Source organism: Schistocerca serialis, chromosome 4 (assembly GCF_023864345.2).
Source record: "Schistocerca serialis cubense isolate TAMUIC-IGC-003099 chromosome 4, iqSchSeri2.2, whole genome shotgun sequence".
NCBI lineage: Eukaryota > Metazoa > Arthropoda > Insecta > Orthoptera > Acrididae > Schistocerca > Schistocerca serialis.
The window spans coordinates 741,294,235-741,310,418 of NC_064641.1; the positions used below are offsets into that span (position 1 = coordinate 741,294,235).

Below are 16,184 nucleotides of genomic sequence, written 5' to 3' on the forward strand. Positions count from 1 at the left end.
TGAAAGGGACACCCTCCTCTGACATTACTTTTCATCAACAGAAGTAGTTGATACTAGAAATATCTTTGATTTAGAATAGGTAAATTTTATCTCAGCCATTTTCCTAAAAGAATTTCGTATGATTTTGTACACGATCTATTACATTTCAGGCTAAAATCTGTAAAACAAAATTAGTTTATTTTCTTTGTTACAATTGATACGTACTGGTTCTGAATGTACAGTTGAAATTATTTTCTTTTATAAACATTTGAAATTACAAAATATTTGGCACATTTAAAATTTCTGTTATTAATTATGCAATTTAGTACTGTTTACTATGCTTATGTCTGGATTCATTTATAAAAGAGAATTTGTAAACCCTTTAGAATATTGTTAGTACTGCAGAGTGAAGTAATAGTGGGCATGCCTCCAATGTGATCAGACATGTTTTTGTTTTTCGGAAGAACAATGTAAATTTCGGCTTTGTTAATGTGAAAATTCAAAAAACAATGTGAAACAGAAAAATGTGAGAGAATAAATTATCATGAAGAAAATAAAAAATTTGTACAGGATTACTTCAAAATTATTTATGTCAATTGGAACCATGAGATCCTAAAATATCAAAATTTCAGCTTCAAGAATCAGCCCCTAGATGTGAAGAATTGGAGTCAACTATGAGAAAAGAAGATTGTAAATCTTACTCCTCTCAAAGTTTATTAAAAGAGTTAACCATAAAGACAGTGACAATCAAAAAATGATGTTAGGGAGGGGCAGATTACAACACGCACATGCATGCCTCTGCATCTAGATGCTGCTGACTGGATACATGATCCTGCATTTTGGCAGGTGCTCTAGATTGTAATAGGGGTTATGTCAGGCGGTGTGGGTAGAGGGAGAGAGAAGTGGGAGGCAGGGGGAGGGATTGGAAGTGCTTGGCTAATGGCTATACGGAAGGCAGTCAGTTTACTGGCTATGAATGCGAGAGGGAGGGGTGATAGGTGCATGGGCTAGGCATGTGATGCACAGTTTTTGGAGACAGTGAGAAGTGGCAAATGTGAAGGGACATTTGGTCCTGAATATGGGAGGGAGTGACAGGGTGGAGAAAGGAGAAACTGTTGGGTGAAGGGTGTGGGGACAGTGGATTACTGGAGATTAAGGCCAGGACAATTTTGGGAGCAGAGGATATGTTGCAAGGATAACTCCCACTTCCAAAGTTCAAAGAAGCTGGTGCTGTAGGGAAGGATCAAGATGGCCTAGGTTGTGAAGCAGCCATTGAAACTGAGCTTGTTCATTCAGCTGCATCTTTATGTTCCTCGAATTTTAATGGAAAATCTCTGATGATGGTGTAGCCAAATGGTGTAATAAATAAAGACAATTTTAATATTTATCTAGATTGTTCTATTCACAATGAATGCAGACTTGTACAAGAAATTCAAGTCCTTTGTTGATAGAGGTTTTAGAAAATAGAGTGGCCACTAGTTATGCCACCTACCATAGCAAATTGGATTATATGTGGTGCAGTACTGTGTTTATGCATATCACAGGCTGCAGTCTGCACTGATCACCTTCCGATACAGCCAACTAACACAATAAACATGTTCATGTTCACAGAATGAAGAAGAACCTCAGGCATTGCACACCTGTTGGAGCACATCACCATAAATATTAATGTAAGTATATGGAAAAATTCATTCTTTTTGTTTAAGATTCTCATCAGGTTCTTTTCTTTTGGCAGTATAAGTTTCCAGTTCTTCAAGCACATCAAGATACTGTCCATTGTTTGCTCTTTGCAAAATCTCCATGTTCTTATGATTTGTTCATAAATGTGCCCCTAATGCAGTTTTACTTTGTGGAAGTGTATTTTCATTGAAGTGAGTTTCAAATGTTCAACCCATCTGCCCAATATAGTTTTGGATGTCATCATAAGTTATCGGAAGTTATCATAAGTTATCTGATAAACACTGGAATGTAAGTACTTACTCTTTCTCTTTCAGATGTTCTGCTGAATCTTGGTCCCATCCAGTTTCTTATTTTAAGTTACTTTTACTTAAGGACATTTCAATACCATCAAAAGTTGTGCCACAGTATGTTATGCTGATAAGTGTGAAAGGTCGCTACATATGTCTAACATAAAAGTAACATCAAGGATCAGAAATATGTTGGAGCTAAGGGTTTGTCATAAAATTTCACAGGGAAAGAATAGGTATTTATAGTATCAAAATCCAGGATGGAATGTAACAATACTAGAGAAGAAAATTTGCTACTCACCATATAGCAGAGATGCTGAGTCACGATAGGCACAATAAAAAGATTCACACAATTAAAGCTTTCGGCCATTAAGGCCTTTGTCAGCAGTAGACACACACACACACACACACACACTCACAGCTCTCTGAGATTGCAGATGTGTGTGCATGTATGTATGTGTGTCTACTGCTGACAAAGGCCTTAATGGCTGAAAGCTTTAATTGTGTGAATCTTTTTATTGTGCCTATCGCGACTCAGCATCTCTGCTATGTGGTGAGTAGCAACTTTCCTTCTGTGGTATTATTTATAGTATCATGCTTATAAGATAACATGTGACACGTGATGAATACCAAAAGAACTGTATAGGACAGATGAACAGAATATTTAAAACTTGCTACAATGGGCATATACTGACGAAAAGTAAAACTGCATTAGGTTCACATAAATCAACAAATAACCATCAAATCACTAGTACTGACAATAACATGGAGATTTTGCACAGAACAAACATGAGACTGTATCTTGACATGCTTGAAGAATTAGAAATTGGTACTATCAAAAGAAAAGAACCTGACAAGAATCTTAATAAACAGGATGAATTTTCCCATGATGTTTATGTGGTATCTGTTCTTTCAGGACATGTCTGAAAGAACAGACACTATTTTGATCCTGCAGCCATTGATTTCAATCAATTCCCACTTGCAGCCAAATGTCTGTAACTCCTTTGTGTCTTTCCCATAATGCTTACTTAAATATCTATGATTATGTGCTCCAGTAGGTGTGTGATGCCTGATGTTCTTCCTCATTCCAGAAACATTAATGTGTTTATCTCATGTTAGCTGGCCATGCTGGAAGGTGGCTGGAGCAAGTTGCAGCATATGACTTACATAAACACACTACTACATCTCTTGCCACTCAACAAGTTATGGTAGGTGGTGTACTCTAGAGGTCACACTGTTTTCTTAAACTATCATAACTTAACATCTTTGTTAATTTGTAGTAATTGTTTCCTAAAGGTTATAGTTATTTTTGTAACTATATTCCTTTCTTCCTTTAGCAGTAAGAATTCTCAGAGCATTTTTAATTTTATTTTTTAAAATGAAGGCAAATTCCTAAAGTTTACTTTCATGGATGGAGGATTTGAGATATGCAAATTAGGTATGTTTGTTAATTTTGCACTGTCTTTTAAAATATACAAACAAGAACAAAAATGTATGATGCAGAGTGTAATGTGAGGTTATTTACTTCATTTGTTGTTTTCTGTAATGCACTCGTTTGTGTTGAAATGTATTACATTAACATATCATTTAAACCTTAATATTTATTAATTATTTTCATATTACTTTGTAATGAGGGAATCTTTTTTAAAATGCTTCAATGTATGCACACATAATGTGACTATATGGAATTTTTTCCCATGACATCATTGTATTCCATATTAGCTTTACACAACAGTTGTGTACTACAGTTACTGCCAACAAAATGCAGTTGGCAGTAGGTACATGTGGATTCATAATATTCTGTTATTATTTGTAAAACCTTATACATCACAAACATACACACATCTGCCCAAACTCTTTGCCTTTACAAATGTCTGCTTGTGTCTGTGTATGTGCGGATGGATATGTGTGTGTGTGCGAGTGTATACCTGTCCTTTTTTCCCCCTAAGGTATGTCTTTCCGCTCCCAGGATTGGAATGACTTCTTACCCTCTCCCTTAAAACCCACATCCTTTCGTCTTTCCCTCTCCTTCCCTCTTTCTTGATGAAGCAACCATTGGTTGCGAAAGCTTGAATTTTGTGTGTATGTTTGTGTTTGTTTGTGTGTCTATCGACCTGCCAGTGCTTTAGTTTGGTAAGTCACATCATCTTATACATAGTCTTTGTAATACACTCTTTTAATTTTTATTGTTGCCTTTTTTCTTGTTCCAATGTAGATCTGAAGAGGGTCTGCAGAACAGACTGAAAACAGTAGTTGGTAGTAAAAAGTTGTGAAGCAGGCGGCGTCTGTTTATTAATTATTCCATCAAGAAAGTTGTTCACCCTCTCACAGCAGACACAGCAAGGTACAAGAACTGCACCACAGAAAAATAACGTTTTGCCTTTCAAGAGTGCAGCCCTCTGTTAGATGTGAGTATTCTAGTGCTCAAAGTATATAAAAGTAATGGTACATTGCTCATGCCACAGAAGGGCTACATAAATAAGGTTAATATCTTATAATATGACTCAGTGTATAACAGGATTGACAAGGATCTCACTAACCTTGTAATGAAGAAAATTTTTGGTACTTTTGATTACCAGTTCTCTGTCTGACGGGAGATTACCACGTGACAGAGACCACATAGATCAGTTCCACCTATGTTGAATGGGCTTCAGAGAGTCACAAATGAGGCATGCCTTTACAACAGACTGTGAGCAATATTAGAGCATCTCCTGATAGCAGGGCTGGCAGGAAATCTGCATACTTTCTGGTCACAGTGTCCACACTTAGCATATGTGTAAATAGGGAAATGGTACTGTCACTGCTCATTTAGCATATGTCTCTAAGCACAGATGTCACTGCTTCACTTTACCCAGTAGGTCAGATACACTGTACCTGGGGCACTCTCATCTCTTTTCAAAATGTGTAATGCAATCGTGGGAAGATATCATGTTATTCCACCGTGCTATCAACAAATGTCGCAGTTCTAAAACATAACGTAAAAACAAATTTGCATAAATATGCCAGATTGGTTTTGCTGCCCCCATCAGGTACCCAAATACCCTTCATGGCAAGGGTATCAAAAATGTCTCTCAATGATTAAATGATAATTTTTAAGCATGTAAGTGTACCTTGAACAACCAGTTTAATATCAAATTTTTCAAATAACAATGTTTGCGATGTTATATGGAGCAGGATGAGGCACAGTTAGTAAATAACAATTTTCCTCTCTGTGGGACACCACCTTGATGAAGCACTGTCCGTGCGGGTGGAGAGGCTTGTGTATCTGCATGAAGCTGAGGGCTATGCCGAAAGTAGAGGACCTACTGCCGGAAAGGCCTCAGCCAATGGATTAGACTAAGAGTGTCCCACAATGTCTCATCTTCCCTATCCACTCCTAGTCCTGCCCAATTTCCTTTCCCAACCCAAGGTGTGACACAATCCGTGCCAAGGGGTGCATGGCACATGGGAAGATGTCGCAAATGGAGCCTCAGGGATACTGGGCGACCTCCCTGAGTAAGTAGCCTTACACCACATGGGGTATTCATGGTGTGGACCGTGTAGATCCCCAGATCTTGTGGGACCAATATGGACATGGTTAAAGAAAATAAAGAAAAACAAACTGAGGGACAAACTGAGACATCAAAGACACCCAAACATCGGGTTCAGGGTCGATGGAAGGTATTCCCACTACTGAATCAGGGTCTAGACGTGAGCCAGAAGTGGGAACAGTAACCGAGGAGTTGGATCAGATCAAGATTAAAGCCTTGTCTGGGGCCCAGAGGAGGAAACTACTCAGGGAACAGAGGAGAAAGGAAGGGAAAGAATGGCTTCCTAAAGACAAGTGGAGAGAATTAAAGGGACTTGAACCTAAGACCCCCAAGAAAAAATTGTCTCAGGTTGAAGGGGATACGCAGACCCCACAATGTCAAAGACAGGCAGCAAGAGGATAAGGGAGGAATCTAACACTCCCTCCTCACTGAATAAGTGAGCCCAGAAAAAACCAAGGCAAGAAATAGGGAAACAGACCTATAGTACTGCAGTCTCAGTTCTTAAGATGGCAGTTATCCAGGAAGGCTATCCATTGGTGGCCATCACCTCACAGTAGGAGGAATCTGTACAGATGGCCCTCTTTGGAAAGATTGGGGGATGCGGGAGGGGGGAGGGGGGAGGGGCACGCTGGTCCAGGACCCAACTTCAGGAGAGTCTATCTAGATCATGGTGCCCTCCTTTTTGTCTGTGAGGGGGTGCACATGGTGGAATGGTTTAAGGACAAGGTGCCCATGATATCCCCGTGAGAAGATGTGAAGCTGCTAGTCAAGACAGCAGCGGAACGCCTTAAGAGTGCAAAGGTATCAATATGGGTACCAAAGATCCTTAAGGATGTCTCTACTAAGACTCTGTTTGAGGAAATAGGGGCTCAGAACCCAAAAGTCTTGACAGAAGACAGAGAGTGATCAACCAGAAGGTTGTACTGGAAGGACGAACCCTGGCAGTGGAGGTCAGAGAGAAGTCCCTGAAGGTGATGCGAGAGCAGGACCTTAAATTGTTTTTAGGGTTCTCGCAGGTCACCGTCAGGGTTCTCAAAGACAGTGATGGCAGCAAGACAGAAACTGGTGGTGCTGCAGATTAATCTGCAGCACAGTAAAGGGGCCTCTGCTGCCCTGAGCCTCTGCCTGGGGAGGCAGGAAATAGATGTGGCCCTGATACAAGAACCCTACTTATATAAAGGGGGCGTATCAGGCCTTGGTGGCACTGGAGGTAAGCTGATTTATGCCAGAAATCTAAGAAACTTCTGAACATGCATCTGTGTTAGAAATGGAATTTCTTTCATGCCAATGATGGATTTCTGCTCCAGGGATCTAGTGACCATTAAAATGCAGCAATGTGAGGAAGGTATCCTGAGGGAAATTATTTTGGCCTCAGCATATCTTCCTTATGAAGACAGCTCTCCTCCTCCTTTGGAGATGAGGGGACTGGTAGAGGCTTGCCATTGGAAAGGTAATCAACTGCTGGTGGGATGCAACACCAATGCCCACAACCTAGTGTGGGGCAGGAAGGACACCAACAGTAGAGGTGAGTACCTTCTTGAATTTCTTTTAGCTAACAACTTGGAGGTCCTGAACAGGGGCAATGAAAGTACATTCAGGAATAGCAGAAGGGAACTTTTGGTTCCATGATGATGGGCAGCTATGTCAGACAATGGCACGTGGTGTTAGAGCCAACCTCATCGGACCACATGTATATTAAATTCAAGATTGAAATGGGAATCAGACTGACCATGATCTATAGGAATCCCAGTAAAACAGACTGGGAGACATATAGAAGGGATCTTGACTTAGGCTTATTGGAAATTAAAACCTCAATAAGGAATCCAGCAGAGTCTGAGGAAGTAGCAGAGGCTGTTACCTCTGCCATAGTGGCCTCATATCAGGACAACTGCACAAATAGGAGTGTGCCTTGGTGCAATAACAACTTGGAAATTCAAAGAAAACAGGTACAAAGACTGTTTAACATTGTGAGAAGTAAAGGACAATGGGCTAAATATCGTTAGGCCCTTGTTAACTACAACATTGCAATCAGACAAGCAAAGAAAACATCCTGGAAGGCATTCTGTGAGGAAGTGGAGAAAATGGTTACTCAAGTCAGACTTCACGGAATCCTCACTAGAGTACCAATCAATCCAGGAGGTACGCTGAGGAAGGAAGATGGGGAATATACAAAGACAGCACATGGGATGCTGAAACTGCTCCTCAAAACTCACTTTCCTCAATATGCTCTGCCAGACAACACAGACCATAATGTGATCCCGGAGAGACAATGGTTCTCAGGCACTCAAAGAGAGGACTGGGAATCAGCCAAGGAGCATGTAGATTTTAATAAAATCCAGTGGGTGGTGGGAACATTCCCACTGTTCAAGTCACCTGCCCATATGGAATTTTCCCAGCTCTCCTGCAACAGGCAGGAGAGACTCTCATAAAAGTCCTATGCAGGTTATTCAGGGTTAGCCTAGCAGTAGGGATCATTCCCAATGCTTGGGGGGCAGTGAAGGTTGTCTTCATTCCAAAGCCAGGGAGAACTGATCATACCAAGGCCAAGGATATGAGACCAATCAGTCTGTCCTCCTTCATTCTGAAAACATTGGAAAAACTGGTAAATGTATATGTTGGGGAGAGGAGGCTAATTAAGGCCCCTCTACATTCAGACCAACATGCATATCAACCAAGTAAATCATGTGAGACAGCTCTCCACCAACTTGTTGGGAGGCTGGAGGAAGCACTTCACTTCCAAGAAATAGCCCTCTGCATCTTCCTGGATATTGTGGGTGTCTTCAGTAACATGACCTACAATTCCATGGTAAGGGCAGCATGACCTAGAGACCACTATATGTAGGTGGACCAGGGCTATGCTTAGTGGAAGGAAAGTAGAGGCTACCATGATGAATGAAAAGATGGTAATTAACACCACTAGAGGCTGCCCACAAGGAGGAGTTCTGTCCCCTTTATTGTGGAATCTAGTGGTGAACGAACACATCGAGGAACTAAATTCCAGACAGTGCTTCTGCCAAGGATATGCTGATGATCTTGTCATAGTAATACTTGGCAAATTTACTGATACAGTTTGAAATATGGCACAAGGAGGATTGGACATTGTGCAAAATTGGTGCATTAAACAGGATCTGAGGGTTAATCATAAGAAGACTGTCGTGGTGCCATTTACAAAGAGGCATTCCAATGCTCAAATTGGAATCTAAAGCTCTTCAATGAAACTCTACCCGTGAAGGGGATAGTGAAATATCTAGAGGTAACCTTAGATGAGAAACTAATGTGGACCCCTCACATTAAGAGTATCTGCTCTGAGGCAAAAAGTGCTCTAATGAGTACTAGAAGGGCTTGTGGTAAAAACTGGCGCCTAAGCCCCCGAGGTATGCACTGGATATACAGCACTGTGGGTAGACCTAGGATTTCCTACAGGGCCGTAGTGGGGTGGAAGAAGGCAGAACAGCGAGTTGCAGCTAAGGTGCTAGCTAAGGTTCAGAGACTGGCCTGCTTGGCCAAAACAGGTGGAATTAGCAGCACACCAACTGCTGAGATGGAAGCCATGCTGGACATGTGTCCACTAAACCTTTGAGTCAAGATGAAGGCAGCAGCTGGGGGATACAGACTTAAAACTGGCAAAAACTGGATCTCATTGGGATATCCAGAATCACATACTAAAATAGTGAGTGAGGTAAACATAGTAATAGCTGGGGAAATGCCTGCCAACTATATAATAACTCCCAACTGCTTCAACAAGCCTTACATTATAGTAATTGGAAGCAGGGAGCAGTGGGAAAAAACAGTTCGACACTGTATGGGGGATATTGTTTGGTTCACTGATGGGTTGAAATCAGACCAAGGCAATGGGGCAGGGGTATTCGGGGTTCAGCCAAGACTGGAGGGCATCATCTCTCTAGGGAAACTGGCCTCTGTATTCCAAGCTGAAATTACTGCAATCAGGGCATGTGTGAAGGAGAATATGCATAGGTGCTACAATGACTGTAGCATCTACATCTATTCAGACAGCCAGGCAGCCCTGAAATCACTGGCAGCTCCTGCAACAAGATCTAAGCTTATTGCAGAATGCCACAGGGCTCTGGTGGAGCTAGGGGGAAGCAATAGGGGAAACCTAGTGTGGGTCCCTGGCTACTCAGGTATCTGTGGAAATGAATAAGCCAACAGAGTAGCCAGGATGGGGGCAACAACTCCATTTATTGGACAGGAACCTGTCCTGACAATCACCAAGGCAATGATAAAACTAGAACTATGGAACTGGCTCAAGAAATAGCACATAGAATATTGGACCAAGGTCCATAAACAAAAACATGGTAAGGTAATGATACCCAAATCATGTTTTAGAAGAAGCTCTGTAATCCTGATATTGAACAGGAAAGAGATCAAACTCATGACTGGACTGATGACTGGCCATGGGAATTTCAAAAAACACCTACACACAATGGCATAATGGACGAAGACCCTAAATGAAGGATCCGTCATGAGGGTGAAGAAATCTTTGAATGCATGGCATTGGAGAGCAAAAGATACAGAATCTTCAGGACAACTAGACCTGAAGAAATTGTGTCTACCAAAAAATGGGTAAAGGGACTCCTTGCACTATTTAAGGGCATTGGTTGGCTTTACTAGATATAAACGGAGCAATACCGCACAATAAACTCGGTTTCATTGTGGGCAGTGGCAGGTTAGACCTAAGCTGTTTTAGCTTCCTGTCAAAATCAAATCAAATAAAATAACAATTAGAAAAAGAAAGAAATTTGAAACCTGTTTATCATTAGTGATGAGAAATAATAAAGTTAATGTTGGGCACCAAAGCATGGCACATTGATAAACACAAGTAATTGCAAAGATTTTCATCACTAATACTCGATCGAATCCTTGATTTATTCATTTTCATTATGGAGAAACATCTCTCACACACAAGTAGATCTGAACATGTACATAGCTCTCGCAGCTTCACGATGCAGGTGTGGAAATTATTGATGTGGAAGTTTTCATAGAATTCTTTTGTACTTTGTACTACAAAGAACTGGTCTTTCAGCCATGTACTGCACCGAAGGTTAATCAGTTCTATCTGTAGATGATTTGGAGCATCTTCAACTAATACTGAAATTGGCTGTGCAAAGCTATGAATGATAGGAGACACACCCGTAACATCTACAAATCATGCTTAAAATTGTTTCTTAATTTTTACAATTATTGACATGTATTCTTGAAATCTAGCACTTTTGTGGACCAAACCAATGGTAGGGAAATGTGCAGTGTTTTCAGAAAACAGTTGGCTCTCCAAAAGATCAAGCTTCCTTTCAAAAGTATTTACTTTTCCCGTCATGTCAGTAATTAAATTATTTTCACCTTGCAAAGTGACATTCATGCTCGACATAAAAGTTTTCTGGGTTTGGTACCGCGACATTCATGTTGTTCATGTGAGACATAATGTCCATGAGAAATGCTGGGTCTGATATCCAGCAAGGATTTTCTAATTTTGGTTCACTCTTGCTCTTCTTATGCAAAAAACATACTAAGGCTAAATGTAGGTCAAAAAATCTTTTCAACATTTTACCTCAACTGAGCCAGTGTACTTCAGTACAATAAGGTACGTCCCATACTCCTCTCCTAATTCCTCCAAGAACTGCTGAAACTGGTGATGCATAAGCCCATGTGTTATCAGCATGCACAATAATTTACATGACATTTTCCAACATTACTGATTTTGCACAAATCATCTCTTAATGTAGAATGCAGTGAGTTCCATATAACATCTCTTCTGTGTGTGCCAGCTTTTTGCACATCAGCTATGAGTCCTTTCTGATGGCCTTGCACTGTCAGTGCTCCAGCCATGGTCACTGAGATTAACCACTTCCAGTCTGTATTAAAACCATCAAATGCTTGCTCCACAGCTTAGAGTAAGTCTACACCTGTTGTAGTCCCCTTCAAAGGCACTAAGTCTAAAATGTAATCTGCTACAGGCTGTTACACACAGACTGTTATCGACACCTCATATGTATATCACTGCCTGAGCTGTATCTGTAAGATCTGGTGCTTCATCCAGCACAACAGAGAAAGCAACAAAGTCCTTAGACTTATTTATTAACTGCCTGTGTACATCACTGACCATAACACTTAAATGTTGTGGTACTGTTTGCTTGGAGAGGCCAATTTCTTGAAACCTGCTAATGTTCATGGGACATAAAAGTTCTGCAGCATCAATGTGCAGTCTTTTACACTCTCCTCTTTGGAAAACACTTACCCAGATCTTGCTATTCTGAAGGCAATTTTGAAACTTGCTCACAGTGCACATGTACTGTGATTTTCATTCTGGAAGACTGAAAATAGTAAATTGTACTCTAAAACAGATATAAATGTAACATGAGAAGTAGAAGCATTCAAGATGAAACAATTCTTATGACTCATTAAAAACTGTTGATGTGCCTCATCCATTTTCTTGAGTGCACTTAATTTGGCTTGCCATTCTTCACTGTTCAGTAGACTTCATTCTTCTTTATGAAATGAGTTGTAGTGTCTTTCAGTCATGAACCTGCACAGTCACCTATTATTTGGTGTCATAGCAAACACTGAGTTTCCACTTACTGCTGTAAAGAAGAATTGCCATTCTCACTCTTGTTTAAATGACTGAGAACACAGATCTCCTGGTCCTTGCGTTTTTTTGCAATACTTGCCGTTTATCAGCATGTGTCATGTAAGGAATGGTCACCAGAGGCAAGCAAGACTGGGCGTGCTTTGATACTCCTGGTACAGCAAAAATAAGGAAGTGGAACTGTCGCCGCTAACTTGATATACATGTCTAATCACAGATGTCGCTGCTCCACTTTGCCTGCTGGCTCAGATGTGAGTACCTGTGCCATACTTCCACACTTTTGCACAGTGTGCAGCGTTTGGCCAGCCCTGCCCTATGGTTTGGCTAGATACTGGGCATCTTTACTCAGCAACATTGTTGGCAAGTGTCCATGTCACTGATAAGTCTACTTATTTTATCTGTGGAATTAGGTCACTTGAACAACACAGACTTATTAGTCAGTTTTGATTGTCTCTCTCTCTCTCTCTCTCTTTTTTTTTTCAAAAGTGCCTTTGATGGACTTGATGCATTTCATCAGCAACAGGTTTGAGAATAACATAACAGCACTGTTAGAGTACACATTCTCATCAATATATATTTTTTTTTCAGAAAGAAAAAGAACTTTTAGATAATTTGGTAGTTTTGTGATGGGGATTCCCTTGTCTCTGGTACCGTGCACCACGGAATTTGAATCCCCGCCTGACATCATTGACGTCGAAGACCCCCAAAGGTCTGTGCACCATCGCGCCATAAGCTGTGGCGGTGTGCGCCTCCTGGCCCGCATTTAGAGTGAGGGTGCCACAGTGGAACACGTGGTTGCAGCAGCCAATAGCAGCATCCCCAATAGCGTACTTAAGTGCCTGCCTCTAGCTCAGCCTGCCTGTCTAACCTTGCATGCGTATCAGGACATATCGCCTCGCCTTAGACAGCGTATTTACGTTCGTGTTTTGTTTACGAGTGGACGTGGTTGTCTAGTTAGGTTTTCTTGACTCTGTTGTTTCATTCTTGTTGTTGTCGTAAGGTCCTTCGTTGGTCGTGTCCATCCTCTCCTGTTGTGTTGTTGTTCGCAGGCTGCTCCACAGGTCCTGCCGCATTTTCCGTCTCTTCAACCCTGCAACTGTTCCAGTCGCCATTACAACATTCTGGTGATGAGGTAAACGGTGGTCGTTGTTGGTATGGAGGCAAAGTTGGTCTGTCTGCTGGAGCAACAGCAGCAGCTCATGCAGCAGCATCAGCTCCAGTTAGACATCTTACAAAAGTCACTGCAGTTGCTAACGGACAAAGTCGATGCCCGGGACGCATTACCACAACAGCTTCAGAGTTCTCGGGTGGCCAATGCTTTCCCACGTCCACCATCGTTTCCACCCTTTAATGACACTAACAAGGATGGGGAAACCTACTTACATTAGCTGAAACAACATTTCACAGCTTTTCAAGTCATGGACGACTCGTTGCAGCGGTCATTGTTTTTGTCTTGGGCCTACCCGGAAACGTTCTTTCTTCTCCGCAAGTTGGCACCATTGTCCGATCCTGTGGCTCTCTCTTTCCAGAAGATCTGCCTTTTGCTGACAAACTATTATTCCCAACGCTAGCACCTGGTCGCCTCTCAGCTGGAGTTCCACCAGTACTATAAACATCCTGGTTAATCGTATTGTTCCTGGGTCACGGACGCAGGGTCTCAGCTGTCGATGCGATTTTACATGCACCAATCAGCATTGTAAGGCTTCTTATGCAGACTCCCAGATCTAGGATGTGGTGGTTCAGCTGGCTCCCGCGTTTGAGGTCTGTACTGCGACATTGAAATTCAACAACCCCTCCTTGTAGGAGATTTTCCGCATTGCCCACTCCTTTGAAATTGCTCAAGCGGCTAACAAGCATCTTATGGCGTGACCACAGGTGGCGGCAATCACGGCGTCATGGCGGGTTCCGCCCTCATGATGTCGATGTGGCCCAGCTGACAGAGGCCAGTGCCGTCAGGACCCCTCATTGTCTGACGTCTCTATGGCATAGGCGCCTTCGGTCGCCCCTCATCACCGGTCGTGCGGCCCACTTCCATCTTGCCCACAGTGCTTTACTGCACATTCACAGGCTGAGTGTCCCCACTGCTGTAAAACGTGCATGCTGTGCAACAAAGAGGGCCACATCTGATCGGTTTGTTGTAGTCGCTCGACTCACTCCAGTCCTGCCCCGCCTGGGCCTCAAGATACAGTCCATGCTCTGCAATCGGTCATCTGACAGGATGACCCATCAGTGTGGAAGCTTTTCCTCATGCTCTACATTTTCACTGAGGATGTCATTTTTCATGTCGACACTGGGGACACCGTCTCCCTGATTAATATGGCAGACATACACCCGGCTGGGCTCTCCTGAGTTTTCACCTCCCTCTCTCTGTTTGGTCACCTACGGAGACGGTTCCATTCCCCTTTGATGGCCGTTCATCATCCAGGCGGCATACAAGTGTGTTCCCCGGCTCCTTACCGTCTTTGTTGTTGACCATCCATCGGCTTCGAATATTTTTGGCTTGGATGCGTTTCAACTTTTTGGCTTTTCAGTTTCTGATGAAGTTAAGGTCGTTTCCATGGCTGTTCCCTTTCAGGACTTGAACGATCTGTGCTCCGCTTTTGGGTCATTGTTTACACCAGATCTTGGATGTGCTTCCAGCTTTCAGGCACACATCACCCTATGGCCGGATGCACAGCCTTGCTTTTTCGAGGCCTGGCCCCTCCCGGTGGCCTTATGGGCAGCGGTCAGGCAGGAACTTGATCAGCTCCAGACCGCCGGCATGCTGGAGCCTGTAACTTACAGAGCATGGGCGACACCACTGATGGTCATATGGAAACCCCAGTTGGTCCCTTCAGCTGTGTGGGGACTTTGGTACTACAGTCAATGCTCAGTCCTTCACTGAAACCTACCCCATTCCCCGACAGGAAGACCTTCTTGCCAAGCCTGCCGGGGGAGAGTATTTTTCCAAGATCGACCTGGCTGAGGCATACCACCAGTTGCCCTTGGATGCCGAAACAGAGAACATCATGGTTATCAACACGCCTTTCGGATTGCATAAATACAAGCTCCTACTCTTTGGTGTCACTTCATCACTGGCCATTTTCCAGCAATTCCTGGAGCAGCTTACACAGCCTATTCCTGCCTGCGTGAATTATCTGGATGACATTTTGGTCACAGGGCATTCCCGCCAGGAACATCTGCAAAACCTCAGCACCTTATTTCACGTTCTGCAGTCTGCTGGTTTACACTGTCAGCTGGACAAGTGTTGTTTTTTTTTCAACTGGAAGTGGAATACTTAGGCCACTGGCTTAGCAAAGATGGCATTAATGTCCGGCCAGTGAGGCCCTTCCTCGTCCCAAGGACTTATCTGAACTCCAGGTGTTTTTGGGCAGGTTACTTATTAGCTTAAAGTTCTTGCCCCAGGCTGCCTCCATTGCTCAACCCCTCAATCACTTGCGTCGCAAAGGGGTACCTTTTGATTGGACTCTGCCTGTGTTCAGGATTTTCTCCATTTAAAGGCGATGCTGAAGTCCTCCCCTTGCCTTACTCCCTTTTCTCTGGACCGCCCCTTGGTTGTGGCGGCAGAGCATCAGCATGTGGCATTGGGGCCATCCTTGCGCACTGGGATGCCGATGGCTCCGAACAGCCCATTGCTAATGCCTCTAAGACGTTGACCCCAGCACAACGGAACTACTCCCAGATTGAAAAGGGGGCTCTGGCGATCGTCTCCGTCATCCAAATATTTCACACCTATCTCTTTGGGGTAAAGTTCACCCTCCTGATGGACCATAAACCCTTGGTTACACTTTTCGGACCCCACTCTCACCTTCCAGAGTGGACAGCTCAACATCTCCAGTGCTGGGCTTTCTTTTTACATAATTACACTTACACCATCTGGTATAAGCCCAGCGCCCACCATGCTAACGTAGATACTTTGTCACATCTCCCAGCTGGACCCGATCTTGCCTTTGACCAACAGGAGGTCCTCTGCTTTCACATTGTTTCTGCCTGCCAGGATGCCCTGGATGGTCTGCCTCTTATGGCTGCTCACATTGCTGCGACTACCCGCCCCAACCCTGTCTTGCGGTAGGTTCTCAACTACATGGTTCACGGGTGGCCATCCTA

General features: G+C 43.0%; 1 protein-coding gene and 1 long non-coding RNA gene across 2 annotated transcripts in view; one reads left to right on the forward strand and one right to left on the reverse strand.

Annotated features, from left to right (window-relative positions):
- The window catches only part of LOC126473261 (meiotic recombination protein DMC1/LIM15 homolog), a 156,820-nt gene that overhangs the window by 84,857 nt on the left and 55,779 nt on the right, over positions 1 to 16,184 (reverse strand). The gene's annotated exons all lie outside the window — the stretch shown is intronic.
- LOC126473262 (uncharacterized) overlaps positions 1 to 16,184 on the forward strand; it is a 30,671-nt gene that overhangs the window by 404 nt on the left and 14,083 nt on the right. The window contains exon 2 of the long non-coding RNA XR_007586428.1: positions 4,162 to 4,354. This is a non-coding gene — a long non-coding RNA (uncharacterized LOC126473262). The remainder of the gene's footprint in view (positions 1 to 4,161; positions 4,355 to 16,184) is intronic.